General features: G+C 44.0%; 1 protein-coding gene across 2 annotated transcripts in view; it reads right to left on the bottom strand.

Moving 5' to 3' along the window:
• The window catches only part of LOC137571441 (period circadian protein homolog 2-like), a 75,228-nt gene extending 63,211 nt beyond the window's left edge, over positions 1-12,017 (bottom strand). For both annotated transcript variants that reach the window (XM_068280550.1, XM_068280556.1), the window contains exon 1: positions 11,852-12,017. The gene's annotated coding sequence lies outside the window, so the exon portion shown is untranslated. The remainder of the gene's footprint in view (positions 1-11,851) is intronic.
• Between the last annotated feature and the right edge of the window lie 8,864 nt (positions 12,018-20,881).

Genomic DNA, 20,881 nt, shown 5'->3' with positions numbered 1-20,881 from the left:
TGCCCAAAGTGACCTTTAGGGACAGTTTACACTCAATGAGCTGCTGGGCTATATGCCCAGCAGCTCATAGGGAAGAGGTACTCAAGCACCCTACTACAATAGTGGTTAGCCATGTAGGATCAAACTTGAGAAATTACTAATGATGGGGACAGCTGTACTAATACTAGATTTTCAGAAATGATCACAAACAATTGTTTCAGTTGAGGAAACCATTGCATGGATACAATAGCTTTGAACACAGCCCAAGAAAATGTTTAATGCATCTGAAACATTTACTAGAAGTTCATAACGTGCTGCACTGACATTGATACTTTTGTTGCCCACAATGATTGGCTGCCACAGTGGGCTGAGTCGAATATTACAGCAGAGCAGTGTGGGGACCACAGGGGGTGCTGGACTGTGAGGATGGTGCTGTGAAATATATCACAGCACCGCATGTAAAACATGATTTAGGCTACTTGCACACCAAGACGTTGCGTTAGGTGCTACATTAAGGTTGCATAACGTGCCCCTAACGCAACGCCTGGTGCTCTTCGATGTGGACGTCAGAGTGAGCCGCGTTGTGCAGCTCACTCTGGCGTCCGTGATGCGTACTCTTGGACGCATGCGGCATCACGTGGTCCCGCCGGCCAATCGCCGCACAGAGCGGCCGCACCAGGAAGTAAACACTGCACGTCACAACATGCAGTGAATATTAATTAGCCATATGCCTGGCCGCTCACCGCTCCTCCCTGGTACATAAAGTTTGTGGTTTGAGCCCGGGGACACGGCTTTTTCTTCACGCTCACCGCTCCTCCCCAACATGACTGAGCATGTGCAAACAGTCTAACGCGGCTTAAGCCGCTGTAACGCCGTAGCATGCTGCACTTTCGGAAGAACGTGCGTTACATGTAACGCAACGTGGGCAGTGTGAACAGCCCACTTGTGTTACATTGCTGTGCGTTGGGGGAGCGTTACAGGCTGCACTAACGTGCGCCTGTAACGTCCCTGTGTGTAAGCAGCCTAAAAGTATTAAAATGAATACTGTACTCAATTCAGGGGTTCCTTCAAACTGAGCGATTTGGACGAAAGCAATTTTGGATCATCACTTTCCTCTATTGAACTGCTCCCAAAATGCAGGTTCCAGTTTGTGATTTTGGCAAATCGAAATGGACTTTAATTTGCCTAGCACTTTTGGAACAGTCAGTGATTCCAAAGCGTGGCTAAAAGCACTCTTCTGTGCTATAGACCTTACTGAGAGTTCTATGCACAGAGGGAGATAGTGCCTGCTTGACAGTTAAAAAGAGCTGTTAATTCCCACAATGCAACAAGGTTCACAGACAGCACACTGTCAGGACCATGGTAATGACATCACACTGTGGGAGGGGTTGCACCACAATATCAGCCACACAGATGTCCCTGTGGATCTATTTGAGAAAAGGTCAAGATTTCTGGTGGGAAAAGGGGCATCAGCCACTGAATGAGATGAAGTTCAATCCTGGGTTAAAGTTCTTTTTAAAGGACAACTGTAACAAAAGGGATATGGAGGATGCCATATGTATTTCCTCTTAAGCAATACCAGTTACCCGGCTATCCTGCCGATCCTCTGCCTCTAATACTTTTCATCATAGGCCCTGAACAAGCATGCAGCAGATCAGGTGCTTCTGACATTAATGTCAAATCTGACAAGATTAGCCACATGCTTGCTTCTGGTGTTATTCAGATACTACTGCAGCCAAACAGATCAGCAGGGCTGCCAGGCAGCTGGTATTATTTTAGGCTCGTTACACACCAGGACGTTGCGTTTAGGGGACGTTATAGGGCACATAACGTGCCCCTAACACAAGGCCTGGTGCTCTCTGGTGTGGATGTTGGAGTGAGCCGCGTTGTGCAGCTCACTCTGGCGTCCGTGATGCCGTGATGCGTACTCTTGGATGCATGCGGCATCACGTGGTCCCGCCCGGCCAATCGCTACACAGAGCGGCCGCTGCAGGAAGTAAACACTGCACGTCACTGAGTGCAGTGAATATTAATTAGCCATGTGCCTGGCCGCTGTCCGCTCCTCCCCAACGTTACTGAGCATGTGCAAGCAGTCTAACGCGGCTTAGCCGCGGAGAACGCACAGCATGCAGCACTTTGCTGTGTTACAATGTAACGCAACGTGGGCAGTGTGAACAGCCCACTTGTGTTACATTGCTGTGCGTTGGGGGAGCGTTACAGGCTGCACTAGCGTGCGCCTGTAACGTCCCACTGTGCAAGAAGCCTAAAAGGAAAAAAAGTATGGCAGCCTCCACATTCTTCTCACTACAGTTGTCCTGTAAGGGATGGACAGTAAAACTGCATTATTTAGTCACCCAGTTGCTAGAAGTAAGTGCCATCTAGTTGTTGTATAATGGAACCAAACGGGAGTGTTTCTAACTATAAATGTGTCAGCAGTGGACACAGTGAAATTACTATCCAGTACAAAACCATTGCATGTTACATCTAGAAATTGGTTGCCACCTGCTCAAATGGCCTTGCATGGGGCGACCACCTTTGCAGGACACTTGCAGCAAGCCGCAATCTCACGGCATAGAAACAGGAGCAGCTGACAGGCAGTAAACTGTAGCACTGTCTGTCATCTGTGTAAAAGAGCCCTAAAGCTGGTCATCAGGGGTGAGCAGAAGTCTCCTAACACACAATCCCACCCCCCCCCCCCCCCCTTCCAATTGAAAGTCACTTGCTGCTGATCAGTTAGCCAGAAACCATCCAACATTTTTTTATTTATTTTTTTGTATTGATGTCAGAATATGAGCTCTTGACTCTCTAAGCTCTTGGTACTAACCCCACCATCAAGCATGTACCCGCTCCTGAATCTCTAAGCTCTTGATCCTAACCCCACCATCAAGCATGTACCCGCTCCTGAATCTCTAAGCTCTTAGGGCCTGTTTCCACTACACGCAGATTGGATGCAGAAAAAAAAAAATGACTCCAATAAATGCCTATGGGCCTGTTTCCACTAAACGCAATTTTTCTGATGCAGGTTTTCCCATAAGCATTCATTGGAGTCCGTTTTTCTGCATCCAATCTGCGTGTAGTGGAAACAGGTCCTTAATGCTAACTAACCCCACCATCAAGCATGTACCCGCTCCTGAATCTCTAATCTATTGGAACTAACTACATCGAGCCTTCACATTTCTGTATCAATATGTCATTCAGGAGCCAGTTCTATTGACAACCAATGCTTATTAGAGATGTGTGAATTCCAATGTTCCATACAAATTTGTACTGATGTAAAATTGAGGCAATCAAGTTCTGTACCTGCTGATCATTCATTTGGCAGATGGTTGATTAAAGAAGTAATCGTCCACTGGATTTTGCTCTTGTGGGTTACTCTGCCAAACCACCATACTCTGTGCTGTGCTAACCTAAAACTGTGGCTGCTGTGAGAAATAATGCAGTAATACGCCCAGCCCCTGTGAATTCCAGTAGCTGTTTACTTACTAATAGGAGTTTCCTCCATAGTGGCAGTGAGACCTGCTGCACTTTTAATATTTCCTCTTCTGGTTCAGCTCCTTAATTCTTGTCTCTGGATTTTGGTTTTTTTTGTGTCAGTGCAGTTACCATCTGACCTGGCATTCTCCAAACTGATAAAGGAAAACTGAAGCGAGGGGGATATAGAGGCTGCCATATTTATTTCTTGTTAAACAATACTAATTTCCTGGCAGTCCTGCTTGTCTATTTGGCCACAGTAGTGTCTGAATATACCAGTAACAAGCATGGAGCTAATCTTTTCAGATCGGACGATAATGTCAGACCCACTAGAAGCTTTTTCTAAGCGCTAGTGATTTGAAAAAGCTCTTGCTAATGCAATGCTATCAGGGGGATTTTTATAAAATCACATCGCTCAAGTGGGATCACACCCATAGCTTTACATTAGCAAGAGCTTTTCAAATCACAAAGCACTCAGAAAAGCGCTCCTAGTACGTTTCTGGCCAAACACCTGATCTGCATATGCTTTAGGGTCTATGGCTAAAAGTAACAGAAGCAGAGGATCAGCAGGACAGCCAGACAACTGGTGTTGCTTAAAAGGAAATAAATATGGCAGCCTCCATTTACCTCTTACTTCAGTTGTCCTTTAATAACAGATACAAAGAATGTGTAAAATCATGTATTTTCTGTAAAACAGGGCTAGAAAACAGCCCAGCCAGGTGACCAACACGCTGACAAAATTACCATTGGGGGAGTATTACACATGGTAAAGTATTGTCTGTTGATCATTGAAAATCCAATGGGTTTAGTACAGATTAGGGCTGGTACACACCATGCAATTTCCAGTCAGATAGATTTGATCAATTCCGACAGATCCAATCTGATTTCCGATTGTTTTTCTGATTGACTTTGCATAGAGGTGACTGGAAAATTTATCGAAAATTAGATCAGACTTGCCGGAAATAATCAATTTGATGGGAAATTGCATGGTGTGTACTAAGCTCAAGGGCTAATTATGTCAGACTAATAGATTTTCTTATCCTTTCACACTGTCCAGAGGTTATGAGAAAGATTGACAAATTCCAGTTTTTTTTCTGGATGAAAGCATTTTATCCTGGTTTTCCTATCTTAACCTACATATGCATCCCCTACCCTCAAAATACTCCCCACACTCACCTACAGGGATCCTCATTCCCAGGGGGGTCACAAGCTGGAGGGGACTACCTAGATCTCTGTTGCACCACTGCTGGGATTACTAATCTGTCTTGATGCTTCCCCCATGCAGAGTTCCAATCTCACTGCCAAGGGAGGAATGTGAGGAAGTCAGCGGTGTCCAGCCCCACTACCACCCATGCCAAGTCTAAAATCTTCCATGCCTATTCAACAATACCTCCCACATCACAACCACTGTAGCCATCCTTCACACTGCTGGAAAAAAATGGGGGCGCTCTTGTCCAGTAAAAAAAAAAATGTATTAAGCAAACATTTACCGCCCTCTCCCACTACACTATTCCTGTGAATGTCAAGGTTCAAAAATATGCCACTGTCCTTCAATTCCTCTTCCACAGGGACATGTGATCAATCCTGCACTCACTTAAATTTGCATCTTGGGCAGTAACATTCAATTTCATTGTTGGATGGCTTATGTAGGCACAATGGCAGAGGAACAGGAAGTTGCTTTGAAACAGCTGTATGGAACACATAATGATTACCAATCAGAATATATTCTGGAAGAATCAACCAGGGCTGTGGAGTCAGAGTTGGAGTCGGAGTCGAGGCAATTTTGGGCACCCGGAGTTGGAGTTCGAGTCGTTGATTTCATAAACTGAGGAGTCGGATGATTTTTGGACAAAATCCACAGCCCTGTTAAGTATTAGGCTAAGGAGTCGGAGTCGAGGAGTCGGAGCCATTTTGGGTACCTGGAGTCGGAGTCGTGGTTTCATAAACTGAGGAGTCGGAGTTGGAGTCGGAAGATTTTTGTCCTGACTCCACAGTCCTGGAATCAACCACGACAGGACCATAGTAGACCTTACTTGGAACTAGTATGCAGATCATGAAAGGCAGGTGACCTGAACAGCACACTTGTTACAGTACAGGGATGTAAAAGGTGCGGTGACCAGATGATTGACCTCATAGCCAGGAGCGTAGCATTGCTCAAAAGGAGGACAGTAACAGACGGAGCTAGATTTCACTCACGGCACGTGTACAGCAATGAAAAAAAAAGAAAACAAGTGTTACATAGAGAAGGACGTGTACGTCTGAATATTCTGCTCATCACACTACATCCATGTTCCTGTTCCAGTTCCTTTTGTTTTCATTCTATGTTCAGCTTCCATTGAAACCCGGTCAGAGGGTTACACAAACCTACAACCACACGTGACACCTGGACTCTGAAATAGGTCAATCATCGTCAAACTAGATGAGAGCAAGACTCCTAATCCCTGCTCGGTATAGGCTTCCTATACTAGGCACACTATCTGATGGCAGAATAGAAAAAAAAGAATGGAAAAAAGGCTGACCGTCATATACTTCATTCCGTAACGTGCTCTCCAAGCAAAACGAATTAAAAAGAAAACACGCCCACAATGACAACTATAACAGATTTATTAAGGCAAATATACAGAGACACCAGAATGAACCACAACTGTGAGAAAAGCAAACAGCATTTATTTTCTTTTTTGACTGATATCTATAAAATCCATACAACTTAATCAAATGATTGATACCAAACACTGATTGCGTTGTTTCTTCAGATAATAAAAACTTAATTAGAAATTAAGATGTATCACCAATTCTCACTGTTTTGTTTGCCAGATAGACATGCTTAAAGGACAACTGTAGCGAGAGGGCTATGGAGGCTGCCATATTTATTTCATTTTAAACAATACCAGTTGGCTGGCAGCCCTGTTGATCTAATTGGTGCAATAGTATCCGAATCACACCAGAAACAAGCATGCAGCTAATCTTGTCAGATCTGACAATAATGTCAGAAAAACTTGATTTCAATATTCTTGTTCAGGGGCTATTGCTTAAAGTATTAGAGGCAGGGGATCAGCAGGATAGCCAGGCAACTCATATTGCTTAAAAGGAAATAAATATGGCAGCCTACATAGCCCTCTTGCTACAGTTGTCCTTTAAGGCTGAACACTGCACACTGAAAACAGGCCTTTGGGGATTACTGCATTGCAATGCAGTATTCCCCATCTTGCTACGCAGGAAGTGACGCGGCGCTTGGGGTAACTTCCTGCTTCGGGGTATGTGGAAGTACACTGTAAAAATATGCTTCCGCACATGTGTGCTGCGACGTCACGTCGGAAAATGTTTAAAAATCTCCACGTCGCCATAGAATAACATGACTTCTGGGCCGACGCAGATCGCCACGTGGTAACGTAGCTCTGTACCAGCGTCAGATTGAGAACTTCCTGCGGACTGCACCGCAATGCAGGTAATATTAACTACCCCGTAGGTTTGCACTGGAGTGCGGTAGCAGTGCATCAATTTGACACACTGCCCCTGTGTGAAAGGACCCTTAAAAGGACAACTGACATGAGAAGTATATGGAGGCTGCTATATTTGTTTACTTTTAAACAATACCAGTTGCCTGGCAGCCCTGCTGATCTATTTGGCTGCAGTAGTGTCTGAATAACACTAGAAACAAGCATGCAGTAGTCTTGTCAGATCTGACAATAATGTCAGAAACACCTGTTCAGGGTCTATGGCTAAAAGTATTAGAGGCAGAGGATCAGCAGGATAACCAGGCAACTGGTATTGCTTGAAAGGAAATAAATATGACAGCTTCCATAGCCCTCTCATTACAGTTGTCCTTTAAGGGTGAATGTTTTCCTATGGGTCAGTTCACACATGTCCATTTGTACCGTTACCATTGCGCTACCACAACAATCAGATGTATTTCCTCCAACAGAATGACAAGCATCCGCTCTACAGTGTGTACAGACACAACAGCAACATATCCATAACATACAGACACGGTACCACTCCAGCTCAGAACCAGCCAGTGAGAACTGAGACTAAAAGGGAAAGTACAGCAATTAAAAATAACAAATCGCAGAAGCACATAAACAATAACGAGTTCCAAGTAAAACACACTCAGTAACATGTACATAATCGTGCCATACTAGTCCACAGACTGCTGGATCAACAGTAAGGGCTGGTTCAGACGGACGGTTGCGGAACGTTTACCTCAAGCGTTCGGAACGTTGCGGTAAATGCTCCCATTCAAGTGAATGGGAGCGTTTACACCGAGCTTTTGCGCGCGTTTGCACGAGCGCGGCGTTCGGGTCCCGATTTTCACGAGCGTTCGAGCTGCCCCTGGAAGCGACATGTAGCCTCCAGGGGGCGGCCAACCGCGACGGCTAATGTCCCCCTAGGGAAATAAAAACGCGACTGCAACACAACGCAACGCAAAGGCTACTGAAAGCCTGACCGCGCAGCCGCCGCAACGCCCCCGAACGTGACGCCGCCGAAACGTCCGTCTGAACCAGCCCTAAAGTTCATAAAACACCCCACAATGAGAACAAACTAGTGTGATATCTGGATCATCACAGTTCACACAATACAGCCACACATAGATCGCAGCTCACATTAGGCTGTATTCTGCCTGCCTTTTCTCTTAGTACTCGTTTTCCAGCAGTCTGTTCAGGTTTGGATTCCTGAACTCATCATATAATGCACTCAAAGCTGCTAGAATCATTCAATACACAGGATACCCCCAGTTCCATGTATATTGGTTGGGGGGACAATAGTTGTGCTCAAAACGTAACAGCAGATTCTAAACATGCTGGCATGCTGAGCTATCAGTATTGTGCAGCCTGCCCCTGTGATTAAACGCCTCAACGGACACGAGATAAATGACTGGACATGTGAAGCAAACTCTGATCAAACTGACAGCATGCTTTTGCTCAGCTGGCATGGAGGTGTAGTAATATTCATACACCTACACATAAGATGCCAATCATCCAACATATGCCCTTTCTGCGACACACAAGATAAATGCAAGGGAAATCTGTAAGGAGGAGATTTTCCTGTCGCTAAGCACTTATTGTAGCACTACTAATTCTTAAATGTGGGTTACAGCAGCTTGCAATGACTCACTGTAGAACATGGGCATACATGTGTACACTTCTGGGAGTAAGCCAAGCATGCCGCAGTCAGATCATTAGAGGATAACAGCAGCTGTCTAGGTGCATTGCCCTTGTGACAGCAACAACAAGCCCTGGTGGGTCTAGTCTGTTCTAGTGCTGCATACACGATACAAGGCACAAAACAAGGATGACAACAACAAAACAACATACTCATGATAGTTCCATAAGGAAAACAGGAAGCTGCTAGTAAAATGTTACCTGAAACGATCACAGGATCACAGACGCTTTCTGGGCAACAAAACACTGTGAACTGCGTAGCTTTGGAAGCATTGTAACCCTCCGCTTCAAAAGCCATTTGTTCACTTTCCAATCGCTTATATGGCTCTGCCTAAATAGAAGTCGACCAGCTTTACACTACAGAACTACTTTTGTTAAGGGGAACCTGGAGTGAGAAGGATATGGAGGTTGCCATATTTAATGCCAGTTGCCTGGCAGTCCTGCTGATCTCCTTGGCTGTAGTAGTGTCTGAATCACACAATTGAAACAAGCATGTGACTAATCTAGTCAGACCTCAGTCAGAAACACCTGATCTGCTGCATGCTGGTTCAGGGTCTATGGCTAAAAGTATTAGATGCAGAGGATCAGCAGGGAAGCCAGGATATGTGCATTGTTTAAAGAGAATCTGTACTCTAAAATTTTAGAAGAGGGTCAGTAGTCCAAATGAAGCTCCACTTTAAAATGCAAATGATCTATACTCCACTTTTGCAGAAAAACAAAGAGGTGAGGCTCTACTGAGTTTTGGCTGGACAGTAACATTTCCTACAACCCTCACATGCAAACGTATCGGTGTGACAGTAGGTAGGCTAAGGTAATGCTCATACTAGGCAGAAGCTAAAGGTTAGAGCCAGCCATTGGTTGTACAATATATAGATATCAATGATCAAAACACACATTTACCTTCTAACAAATGACGATAGTAACTAATCGTAAACCCCTTGTCCAAAATGGAAGACTCATAATGCATCGCTTCAGAAAAGGAATTTCAACAGTAAAGCCTCTTACACATGCAAGAACCAAGCCTTAGGCCTGGAACCCACTGAAATCAGCAAACGCAAAACGCAACCGCTAGCGTTTTGTCTGAGCGGTTTGCAAGCGGATTCATGTGCGTTTTTGGTCATGTTTTGCAACATTCTATTTTTTTGCCCAGCGGGTGCGTAGCGTTTTGCGTTTTTATCCTAATTGGTCCTGTGAATTATTTTTCATTTTGTTACAGTGTGCTGAACCGCAAAACGCTAGCAAAACCGCTCAGTTTAGGTTTTGCTGAGCGTTTCCGCTAGCGGTTCAATACTTTACATTGAAGCGCTAACGCTCCCAAAATGCTGCAGGTCCTGCGTTTGCGTTTCTGAGAAACGCAAACGCTCCTGTGGAAGTTGCACCATCCATTAACATTAGCCCAGTGTTTTGGCAAACTGCTAGCGTATCGCAGTGCTGCCAAAATGCTACCAAAAGCGCTCCTGTGGGTTCCAGCCCTATCACATTGTAAAGAAAAAAAAATAGTAATAATGTCAGTGTTGAAATTACCATACTGCATTGTGAAACAGCAGAGAGTACATACACAGGACTGAATGTCCCTCAGAGAGCCCATTACTACCATTAGTGATGCCAAGTGGTGCACTGAACACTTGGCCACCTTGTCACTAGTCTAATTTAGGGGAGCCGGCAGGAAACCACATAGGACAATTCCACTAACGTGACTGTGTAGACAGACAGTACCCTCTTGAACTGATAGGTTTCAGATAGGTTGTAGTAAACTACGCCCACACTATTTGGCCAATCTTAAGGCTTGGAGCTAGTTTTCTTTAGGTGACCCAGCAGAAAAACTTATAGGTAAATTCCGCTACCGTGATTGGGTGGACAACACCCTCTCAATTTTTCAGGTTTCAGATAGGTTGTAGTAAACTACATCCACATTATTCAGTCAATCACAACACTTCGTGCTGTAGAGGGTGATGTGATTGGAGAACTGTTCCCTATGAGTGTTTCTGCTGGGTCCCCTAAACAAGACCTGAGCTGCCACCTCCATCTGCAGTACTTGACCCCACTCTATACAAGCAAAATGGAGCTGCCCATCTTCAACATTTCAAAATGCATCTGCCACCTTTTTTTTACATGATACGCCACACGCGTTATCAAAGGAGATCGCCTGAGAGCGGCAATTGTGATTTGTATTACATCAATTAATTTCATTGAATAAAAACATTGATAAAACAAATAGTTAATAACTAGGACTCAGCCAAATGATTTTGCATGGAATATCAGTCAAGGATCAGGAACAACATTATGGTTTATTAATTTATCATAAGGGGTTTGGATTGGCAGTAACATTGTACAGAACTCTCAATACAAAGCTTGAGATTTTGATCAAACAGATTTCTGCCAAAATATGACCATAATGAACTGGTGCCTGATAGTAAGGTATGGTTGGTCCCCAAACAATTTATGATCAGGGAAGATATCTGTTGTTGACAGCAGGGCTGTGGAGTCAGTACAAAAATCATGTGTCTCAGACTCCTCAGTTTTATGAAACCTCCAACTCCAGGTACCCAAAATTGCTCCAACTCATTGACTCCGACACCACAGCCCTGGTTGACAGGATCTGTCAGCTGACTGTATAAAGTACACAGCAGCACCCTAAAGGTAGCCATACATCTAGTGACCAAGCAGTCGACTTTATTGGGGCTATCAACATCAGTGTGGTTGATCGAGAGTCAATCGACTAATGGCTCACACACTACAATCAATATCCTATGTGATTCACCTTCACTAATCGATCTGACCAATGCCTCCATTCTCTGTATGCAAAAATTGATTCAGTATCAATCAAATGATATCCGAACAATGGCCGAGCTCTGTGCGAGGGACCGATATCTTCCAACATGCTCAATCGACAGAGTTGGTCGATTTGACGTGATATTGTCCACTTTTCATCAATCAGGCATACTGGAACACTCAATTCTTTCTTGAGTCAATGAAACATAATCAACTCAAATGGTTGATCATACAGCCAAATTCTCTAGATGTGGCCATCTATTGACTCCTTGGCTGAGTACTGTGAGTAGTAAGGAGCCTGTGGCTGGAAATGATGAGAAAACAGAGAAATGAATGTACCTTCGGGTATCAGGTGCAATGATTCCTCTCTGGTTGCTATGGCTACAATAAATAAATAGCCCTGGTCCCGTAGGTGGGAGTAGTGCAGGAATCCCCACTGCAATGACTCACCCAGGCAGGGTAACACTTACCTGTGCCCACTCTGTCCACCGAAACCACCGCTGCTTCCGGTAAGGATCCCGGTATTTCCGTCCGACCACTAGTGCTCTCTCCCGTACACACCGCTAATTCCCAGCTGAAAACCACCCAAACTCTCCGCTTCACATAGACCTCAACGTGATAGCCGCTCTGTGTTACACCCACTTCCTGCAGCCATTGGACGGTTTCTACAAAGCTCCCCCTGAGCTGCACGCTGATTGGCTGGCAGGATGATAGCCGCACCCCATACAGCCCTCAAGCACCTGCCCCGCTGCTGATAGGCTATCGCGGCCGTCTATTAGGATGCAGAGGCAGCTTATTGGCTGTGGGTGGAGCTTTACTACTTGCATAAGATTCACGTGGAAACCCATGAGAGACAGAGAGAAGGTGCTCGTCATACTTTGCATGCGATGCCTGTTATGTGACCAGCACACAGCACAGCAGTCACTGTGGCGAGCGGGTGTGCCTGGCTAATGATGGGAGGCAGGAAACTCTATACAGGGGAGGGAGTATTTACTGCAGACCTTCTCATTTCTCGCATTACTTTTTGGATGTCACCCTCTGCTGGGTGACACCGTAGTCCGTAAGCATTTCATGTAAGAGGTGGAGGATTCATCAGTGATTTATTGCAGAAACCTACACTGGCTGATTTTATATATATATATATATATATATATATATATATATATATATATATATATATATACACATACAGGATCTTCTAAAAAAAATTAGCATATTGTGATAAAGTTCATTATTTTCTGTAATGTACTGATAAAGATTAGACTTTCATATATTTAGATTCAAATACACAAAACTGAAGTAGTTCAAGCCTTTTATTGTTTTAATATTGATGATTTTGGCATACAGCTCATGAAAACCCAAATTTCCTATCTCAAAAAATTAGCATATTTCATCCGACCAATAAAAGAAAAGTGTTTTTAAAACAAAAAAAGTCAACCTTCAAATAATTATGTTCAGTTATGCACTCAATACTTGGTCGGGAATCCTTTTGCAGAAATGACTGCTTCAATGCGGCGTGGCATGGAGGCAATCAGCCTGTGGCATTGCTCAGGTGTTATGGAGGCCCAGGATGCTTCGATCTGCTGAAAAGTTGTGGAGATGAAGATTTCATTTTTCAGCACGACCTGGCATCTGCTCACAGTGCCAAAACCACTGGTAAATGGTTTACTGACCATGGTATTACTGTGCTCAACTGGCCTGCCAACTCTCCTGACCTGAACCCCATAGAGAATCTGTGGGATATTGTGAAGATAAAGTTGAGAGATGCAAGACCCAACACTCTGGATGAGCTTAAGACCGCTATCGAAGCATCCTGGGCCTCCATAACACCCGATCAGTGCCACAGGCTGATTGCCTCCATGCCACGCCGCAAATATATATATATATATATATATATATATATATATATACATACAGAAAAAGTTGTGGAATAGCGTTGCGCCCGCCCCACGCACAAAGCTGAAGGTACTGTTAAGGGATCCCAGTTCCTTATAAAATAAAACAATAAGCAACTAACAGACTGCGCTAGTAAAAGGAAATAAGAAACTTTAATTTGTTGATGCTAAAAATCAACCTGAAGTTGATAAGGGGAAAATGACTCCCTCTACTGGCTAAATAAGGCCCGGTTCACATTAGCGGTGGCCGTCCGGAATCGCCGTGCCGGAGCCGGACCGCTTGCAGAACGGACGGAACGGACGCACGGCAATAGCAATGAAAGCCTATGCGTCCGTTCACATGCGTCCGTTCTGCCGGACCGGATCCGGATCGGATCCGGACTCCGGCGTCCGTTCCAACATGCGCTATTTTTTGGTCCGGCTCCTCCGGCAGCCGTATCCGGGGCGGAGCCGGACTGCACCATCCGGCCAATACAAAGTAATGAGAACCGGAGAGCGCACAACACACTGGCTACAAAAACCGGACGTTCTACCCCACTTCCTATGCATTTTGGATGGGGACCACATGGAGTTCACAGAGTGGGGCAGCAGCGATTTCATGCTGGAGCTCTAGGCAGCAACATGTCTGATATAAGTCTGATAACGAGGAGGCGAACAACAGAGAATTCCCAGGTATACGAAAAATGCCTGGATCCATGGTCCCAACTGCAGTCTCTGTATCCACGGATGGTCTCCACACGTCCACCTGTCTCCAACAATGACCCCAGACCCTTCTGCTGACCTCCCAGACCCCAGGTATTTACAGGTTGTTATCTCCTTAAGAAACCGGATCCGGACCGCAACCGTGTTCACACCGCACGGAAACCGGATGCAAACGGACCGGATCCGGACCGGATCCGGATAGGAACCGTACGGATCAGGTCCGGTCCGGATACGGTGCGGTCCGGACATCCGGTGCGGTTTTGACAAAACCGCAAGTGTGAACGGGGCCTAAAACTCAATCAAAATTCAATAAAACTCAATTGATAATATATTGCACATTGAGGGTAATGATGTGAATATTGATGGAAGATGCAGCTGGATAAAAAATAAACTGAGTATTCCTCATAGAGAATGTGGGGATTCACAGTTTCTAATCCATAGAAGTCCGAGAACTGATATCAAACATAACAGTTGCGGAGGACAATAGTGGTGTAGGATATAGGATGCATGGATCCCTGAGGGAGTACGGTGATCTTAATACACTAGTAGTTAGATGCGGCCTGTGAGCCGTGGGTGTAATGATGGAGTGATCTCACCCGTCTTGATCTTCAGAGAGGCAGTGTAGATCTTCAAGGGAGCCGCTCGATCTCACCCGCCCCGGCCGGCGGCGGTTGAGATCGAGCGCCCCTTGCCCTTCATGGGTAGCTACAGGACTAGTAGGTAGCCAGTGGTACTAAAGCAGCATTGTCACCATAAAAATCAAATTTCAGCAGCAACTGGTCTGAGTGTATTAAAGAGACACTGAAGCGAAAAAAAAATTATGATATTATGATTTGTATGTGTAGCACAGCTAAGAAATAAAACATTAAGATCAGATACATCAGTCTAATTGTTTCCAGTACAGGAAGAGTTAAGAAACTCCAGTTGTTATCTCTATGTAAACAAGCCATTAACTCTCCGACTAAATTAGTCGTGGAGAGGGCTATTATCTGACTTTTCTTATCTCAACTGTAATTGAACTGTTTACTTTTCCTCTGGCAGAGGAGAGTTCATTCCTTCACAGACTGCTCTGAAATAATCATTTTGAATGCTGAGTGTTGTGTAATCTGCACATATTATAGAGTGATGCAATGTTAGAAAAAACACTATATACCTGAAAATAAAAAGATGAGAATATTTTCTTTGCTGCTAATCTTCTAGTAATTATTCATAGTACACAACCAATTCACTATATCATTTTTTTTTTTTTGCTTCAGTGTCTCTTTAAGTGATAAAGATGCTAATCCCGCATTCAAAACTTGCAAAACGTTTTTTCTGCTGTTATGGTTTGTAGTTATCACATACTTTAGGAGCACTGGCCCTGGTGCCAAACAGTGCCAAAGAGTTAAATGCTGGGAGTTCTTTTTATCTATAACATATCCCTCCTCTTCCATTTATTTCTCTGACAGCTGCTTATCAGAAACACCCTCTGTTTACTGGTGTTTACAAGCAAGGCTGAGGAGACTCCGTGATTGGATGTGTAAAAAAAAAAAAATGAAAGAAGACAGTGCAGTTGTTAGTATACACCTTAGTGGGAGTGTCTGAAGACTCTGGGAGGAGGGCAGCTAACGAATACACAATGAGCAAGAGAAGGGAGGGGGAAAAACTAGAGTCAGGGAGGATATGATGTCAGCATTAGCTTGGCAAGATGGCTACTGCCCAGAATAGGATTTTCTGCTTTTCCTTTATAAAATTCACAGGAATCATTACGTGGATAGCACAATACATCCTTATCTCCTGTTTCATTGATGCATAATCTGCAAATATCGCCGCTCTCCTTCCCCGTTCTGACGGTTATTTCCCCCTGTTCAAGTTCCTCCGGAATCCAATATGGCGGCGAGCCCCGCATCTACTTCCGGGGCATTTATCATTACCCATCAATCGGGCACTTCCCTTTAGCGCTGTGCACGAGAGAACGTCATTATCATGCATGCGCAGAACGTCCTCTTGTGCTCGCGCCCAGTGACAGTGTGCACAGCTTCAGCGCATAGGACTGAGCCAGCAGGCAACCGGAGGGGCGGGCGGAGGAGTTGGAGGGGCCGTGCCTGTCTTGAAACGCAGGACTCAAACCAGGAACAGCACTTCTTCTTCCTTGGTTGAAATCTCAGACTTTAAAGTCGGAGATTTCAGAGGAGAATACCGAGGCCACCGGGAGTGCCATCACATGGACTAACTGGCGAAAAGGTATGTCTCAAGACAGCAAACATACCCCAGTAGTCCTTATTGATTTAAAAAACAGGCTTACAGTATCCCTTTAAGTAGCTAGAGGTGCCCCTGACTGAATGGAGATCTCATCAGTGGAATGCAGAGAGCTGGGTGAGTAACCTCTCATTTACAGAATACTGTAATCAGGACTCTGCATAGTCGCTCAGGGAGGAGAGTGTGCTGCCTTTCCATCATCAGACGGTTGTAGGCACATGCCCACAGTGCCTTATGGTAAATCCGGTCCTGTATATATAGATATATATATATATATATATATATATATATATATGTATATATATATATATATATATATCCTACCTAATAAAAGGCAAGTGTCCCTGCGTCCTGTCCCTGTGTCAGTGCTTTTGCGCTACTGCTCTTGCCCTGCACTGACAGCCGTTGGGACCAGGCAGATGCGGGCATCGGGCGGTTGGGTGCAGGCGCCGTGCCAGACCTAGAGCCCGTTTTTAAACAGGCTAAGCTCATATATATATATTTTTTTTTTTCAGGGAAAGTCCAAGTATTTATCTAGAAGGAAACACAAAGCATAAAAATCCAATGGTTATGAAGAGGTCTGAATATCTATGTCACTCAAATATTTTTATTTAAGGGGCCCATAATCTTGGATAATTTTCCACAGCTCCCACGGATGCCAAACTGAACCCACCCTATCATTCAGTCTATCTGTCATTTCCTCCATTTGCTTCACCTCCAAAATTTTATCAAGTGGCATATCTCTTGTTGGAGGAGATTGGGAAGCAAAGCCGTAAGCTTATTGATTTTTGCGGGATTGTTTTGGAAGCCGGTATCTTAAGAGCAATTTCATTGGTTTGTATTCCACCTTTGTCTCCAGGATCTCACATAATAATTGGGCAACTGATTTCCAAAAAGGTATGATACGTATGCAGTCCCAGGAAATATGCAGCAATGTGCCTCGGCATTCTGGCATCTCCAGCAACAAGCTGGTAAACTAAGAACCCATTTGTTATTAGGGCCTGAGCCCACTGACGCAGTCCCTTTAAAAATGCTAAGCGTTTGCGATTACTCAAGCAATTTTTAGTGTCCACTAGCCCTTAAACTGAGAACTCAAGCTAAGCAATGGGCTAGTTCAAAGTTTGCGTTTTTCTGGTGTAGAAAAAAAAACAAAAAACTGACGTCCTGCAAGATAATTCTTCACATTTTGTCAGTTTTCTTTCTCAATGACATTAGTTTCTGTGAATAAATCTGCATGTCAACTCACTGCCCTTACAATTCTATCGAGCATGTGCGACGGATCAATTGCGAGCGGCGAGAACAATGTGGGGCTCGAACGTCGTTACAGATCCAACATGACTGGTTTTTAGTGACCTCCAGTATTTTTGGAGTGATTGTGCTTCAATACAAAGTAGAAGGTCGCTGTAAATTCACTTTTCAATTGCTGTACAAAGCAATTTTGCTGGGCTTTTACTACCCAAAATCACTTACTCTACCCATAAAGCCTTGCGGTAATGAAAACTGCAAATCGTTATACAAATCGCTAGCAATAAATTCAAAAACTCTTCAAAATCTCCAGAAAACGCTGCAAAAAGTCAATGCAAAAGCGCTTAGGCAACTTTGATTGCAGTTTGTAGTAGGGTCTGGCCCTGAGGCTCAGTTTACACTGTCACATGTGAAAGCCAAAGCAGACAGTGCACTAGATGTATGGTGTAGCACCGGTGGAGTTTAAACTGAGCTGGAGTAGATACGTTCAGATTATCATGCAGGCAGGGCTGGCTCTCTCATGAAGCAAGGTGAAACATTTGCATCAGGCACAGAGATTGCAGGGGCTGCATGTTTTTACTGTGTTTACACTAACAGATTGCAGTCAGAGTAGGAGGAGAAGCGAGAGGAGACCGAGCTGAAGAGGTCATCATTGGGGAAAAGCAGCTTGTTGTGCTGTGTGAGGAGTCTGACAGTGAGTGAGGAGGGGGAGAAAGGAGAGCAGCAGTGTTTCATTTGACATGCACAGCACAAGGGAGGAGTTGGCACTGCTGTCCTGACTGAGGAGGAATAGAGTTGCTGAGGGTGAGCAGTTTGCTACTGTACAGGGTGGGCCATTTATATGGATACACCTTAATAAGATGGGAATGGACGGTGATATTAACTTTCTGTTTGTGGCACGTTAGTGTATGTGAGGGGGGAAACTTTTCAAGATGGGTGGTGACCATGACGGCCATTTTGAAGTCGGCCATTTACAACTTTCTGACCACTTATAAAATGTGTTCAATGTGCTGCCCATTGTGTTGGATTGTCAATGCAACCCAGTTCACCCACTCTTCACACACTGATAGCAACACTACAGGAGAAATGCTAGCACAGGCTTCCAGTATCCATAGTTTCAGGTGCTGCACATCTTGTATCTTCACAGCATACACAATTGCCTTCAGATGACCCCAAAGATAAAAGTCTAAGGGGATCAGTTCGGGAGATTTTGGGAGCCATTCAACTGGCTGACGATGACCAATCCACTTTCCAGGAAACTGTTCATCTAGGAATGCTTGGACCCGACACCCATAATGTGGTGGTGCACCATCTTGCTGGAAAAACTCAGGGAACGTGCCAGCTTTAGTGCATAAAGAGGGAAACACATCATTATTTAGCAATGTCTCCCAATCTGCCCCCCTTAGACTTTTATCTTTTGGGTCATCTGAAGGCAATTGTGTATGCTGTGAAGATACGACATGTGCAGCACCTGAAACTATGGATACTGGAAGCCTGTGCTAGCATTTCTCCCGTGGTGTTGCTATCAGTGTGTGAAGAGTGGGAGAAGAGGGTTGCATTGACAATCCAACATAATGGGCAGCACATTGAATGCATTTTATAAGTGGTCAGAAACATGTAAATAACTAATGAAAGAATAAAGTTACATTTAAATCAAGCACACCATTGTTTTTCTTGTGACATTCCCAATACGTTTGATGTGTTACATGACCCTCTTCCTATTGTAAAAACAAAAGTTAGATTCAAAATGGCCAACTTCAAAATGGCCGCCATGGTCACCATCTATCTTGAAAAGTTTCCCCCTCACATATACTAATGTGCCACAAACAGGAAGTTAATATCACCAACCATTCCCATTTTATTACGGTGTATCCATATAAATGGCCCACCTTGTACATAATCAAATACGCCTCCCCCCCTCAAAAAAAAAAAAAAAATCATCCAAAGACTATCATAACTTATGGAAGACAATTAAAGACTACTATTGTTTATTTAGCGCACGCTTACCGCTGAAATACCGCACGTTTTACCGCACTTTATGCATTTACCGCACATTTTACTGCATGTTTGGAAATGCACAAAAATCTTTCAGAATTGCTCAAAAAAAGAGTAAAAATACAGCATAAGGTATTTTACCTACAAAAAAATATTTACCTTATGTAGCTACCAGAATTGAGGCTATAGTTTCTACTTGTACGAGTGATACACTCTGCTGAAATGTATAGCTGCTTGAGCCTGTACCATGTGAAATAAACAAGTTGATCAGATTCAGCACCACTGTGACTGTAATAAAACTTTCTCCTTGATTCAGAAAAATCCAAGTTACAAAACCTCTGATCAAAAAGTCATGTTGATATTCCAAAGGTCATGGATACCTGAAGTAATTTAAGTGGTCCTCTACCTCCTGTAGCCCTTTCTAGCACTTTGTAAGCTAGGCAATGGCATAGATGAAAGCCAGTGGATTTGCTAGTGCGTGTGACCGGAATCGTGATCCAACATTGCTGCTATACCAGCTCATGTACTGGCTTTCATCTATCCTGAGCATACAAAGAGCTTGAAATTGCTACAGGTGGTAGTTTATTTCTTGAATGACTTCAAGGACCGATGACCTTTGGCTTATACAACAAGATTTTTTTTTTATCAGATGTACTGAAAACTGAGATGCAAAGATTCATAACCTGGATTTTTATATATAAAGGGCACATTTTTCTTATGTTGGCGCTGATCTATTTGATTCTGTTATATTGACCACTGCAGTACAAAGAGGTGCGACAATCACTTGACTGCTACCCTCCAGTTTCTCTGTGGACAAGTAAAATATCAACGTGACGTAATTGTCAAATAATGCGTCAACTGTTTTCCTCAAACATAACGCAGAACGTATTTTTGGGTTTGCTCAAAATATTAGAAGTTGCTATAGTAACCGCTAGTGCATCCAGCTAATATTCCATCAGTACCAACAAATCAATGTAACAATAGCATTTTATATGCTGAGACAGTTCTCTTCTCTTAGACAAGCCAGAAGCCAGCAACATGTAATGATCACATTAGCGACTCGATGTACGTCATGTCATTATGTCAGTGAGGGGATTGTACATTGTGAAAATGGTGCTGGATATAACCACTTGTAGAATGTCATAAAATTACCAATATTCTACTAGTTTATTCTGATAGTAAAACAATGTTAATCTTTACTGATATTTTACTATGACCTAAACTAACCCTGGTCTCACACAGAACAGACCCGTTACCAATCCCTGTGGCAAGATATACCATAGCTGAAATAAGATGGAAAAACGGGGGAAGCAGGCATATACTGTCAGCTGTCCTAATGCCCACCGCTTACCCCCCCACCCTTTCTCCTCTCGGCCCCCGCATCCTACCTAAAGGTCCCCTGGCAGCCTCTTTTGGGCAGTCCGA

Source organism: Hyperolius riggenbachi, chromosome 4, assembly GCF_040937935.1.
Source record: "Hyperolius riggenbachi isolate aHypRig1 chromosome 4, aHypRig1.pri, whole genome shotgun sequence".
Classification (NCBI taxonomy): Eukaryota; Metazoa; Chordata; class Amphibia; order Anura; family Hyperoliidae; genus Hyperolius; species Hyperolius riggenbachi.
The sequence above is the reverse complement of the archived record's forward strand: the minus strand, read 5'-3'. Positions and strand labels throughout refer to the sequence as shown.